General features: G+C 42.8%; 1 protein-coding gene across 1 annotated transcript in view; it reads left to right on the forward strand.

The window, feature by feature from the left end:
- The window catches only part of LOC115224103 (A disintegrin and metalloproteinase with thrombospondin motifs 16-like), a 123186-nt gene that overhangs the window by 9682 nt on the left and 111204 nt on the right, over positions 1-2300 (forward strand). The window contains exon 2 of the mRNA XM_036515185.1: positions 474-523. The gene's annotated coding sequence lies outside the window, so the exon portion shown is untranslated. The remainder of the gene's footprint in view (positions 1-473; positions 524-2300) is intronic.

Genomic DNA, 2300 nt, shown 5'->3' on the forward strand with positions numbered 1-2300 from the left:
GATATTAGCATAGACGAACAATCATTTAAACACACCCCAGTATTTTACTAGTATTTTATTTATCGACCTTAAGAGTACGAAAGGTAAGAGACTCAATAAATTCAATGTGTTAATAAACTATATACCTGTAAACTTGCATAAAGAAATGTGGGTAATTTGAACTACGTTACAAACTGTCTACCTGCTTAATATCAATTAATTTACTAAGGCAGCGAACTGGAGAAATGTTAGCACGCCGGATAAAATGCTTAGCAGCATTTCATTCGTGTCTACGTTCTGAGTCCAAATTTTGCCGTGGTCGACTTTATCTTTCATCCTTTCGGGGTCAATAAAATAATTACCAGCCGAACACTTACTTTCTCCACCACCGAATTTGCTAGCCTTGTGCCATTATTTGATACCAATATTACTTAAATTACTACATACAACCTGCCTATATTAACTTCATAATTTTGTCTTTTCGTCTGTTATAGGTCTCATTGTCTTGCCTCTGTTCTCGGTGTTGCCTTCGAGATACCGAAAGGTAAATATTGTATTCATTTACATTTGTTTTTTTGTACTTATTAGTGTTTATTGTTGTTTGACTTAAATTTGAATCAGTAGACTTTACAGTCTATGGTGGGGGTCGATGCGGGGTGAGTCAGAGATACAGAAGAGGTAGGGACGAAGGAAGACAGAACGAGGGCGGCGGGGGAGGGAAGTGACGGGTTTGTCGGCGCCCAGGGGGGGGAGGCGGGATCGGGAGGCCACTGTCGGGAACCGGTGGCAGAAGCAGAGGGGATGCCCAAGGGGGTGAGGAGCTGCCTGAACTCGAGAATATGCATGCGGTGGAGACGGAACCGGAAGAGAATGAATATAGACATGGAGCATTCTTGGTCTACTGCGTGGGGAGTGCGGAGGTGGAGGGGAGAGTGTCCAGGTAGAGGGGATTGGTGGGGTGTGGCTACCTGGAGTGGGGGTTCAAGGAGGGTGAGAGGTGTGTTCTCTTGAATGACGAGGGATGCGACGTGTTCGTGGGTTCATGTCGTGAATTGATGACTATGATTAGCGTGCCGGTGTTGTATGATGCCCTGCCGCCCGTGGTGGAATATGAAGATTTGAGAGATTTTAGACAAAAAATATATGACATGAACAATATAAAAAAAATTATGAAAATGTGAACTTTTTTTTAAAAAAAAGGAGAAAAGAGGGAAAAAAAACTGTCCAAAATAATGTCTAAATGTAACCACACGACTTCGGGGGTCGAGTGGGCATTGCGCCTCATTTTATCATTTTCGTAATTTCAATCGTTTATTTTTATTTTTTCTTCCTTGTTCGATTTCTTTTCGTATTTTTATTTGTATTTGTAGTTTTATATTGTCTTTGTAATGTATAACCTCTGTATTTAGCCCCTTGTGGATAATAAAAAAACGAGGACGTTGGTGTTACCTTGGCGGAGGTTTGCGCTCTCTGAGTGCTCTTGTTATTATTAAGGTGGAGAGCTGTTAGAATTATAAGCGCTTCGGCCAAAATGCTTAGCTGCATTTCTTCTGATTCATACTTACAGCCTTCTCCATCAAACCTCATTTGGCACAGCCACAAGGCAGGGAAGCTGCCTGTCTTTCTGGTCAAAGGAAGACGGCGGGGCTATCTTCACAACGGTGTCGGCTGGTAGTCGGATCTCTCTTGCTTGCAACGGTATGTTTGACAGAAATGATCAAGCACCGTAGGAGTTGGTGCAGGACTGTTTCGTTGCTCTGTGCGCATCTCGAGTAGACTCGGCTGAAGGTACTATTATACATGTAGAATTTATCCTGAACCTGTAGCGCTACAAGACCAGAGATTTCGGGAAATTATATTTAGGCTCTGGATAGAAAAATCTCCACTCCGTTTGACAGGCGGGTAAGATCCACGAGAGGGAGCTAAAAAGTTCCTGCTTTGGGATAAAAGAAAATACAGGAGGATTAGTTAATTGATTTTATTCAACACTAGCAGTATCGCCCGGCGTTGCTCGGGTTTGTAAGGGAAATAACTATATAAGCATTTTTAGAGAGTTACTTCCCTTATAGATGCCAATTCGGGCTTTCTTAGCCATTTCTGTTTTGGTGTCTTCAAGCCATGAAGTCGTTGTTCTAAAAGAACGCTGGTCTCCTTGACAACGCTTTACGGCGTTGATTTCCTTACACTCCCTTCCCCACAGCTTCACGAGGGAGGGAAGAAGGGGGAGAAGCAAACACATGTGCAGGTGTTTGAGCGTGGACACCAACTCCGCCGTCATCGACACACGAAAAATTATGCATTAAATGGAATAAAAAATGATG

Source organism: Octopus sinensis, linkage group LG1 (assembly GCF_006345805.1).
Source record: "Octopus sinensis linkage group LG1, ASM634580v1, whole genome shotgun sequence".
Taxonomy (NCBI): Eukaryota; Metazoa; Mollusca; class Cephalopoda; order Octopoda; family Octopodidae; genus Octopus; species Octopus sinensis.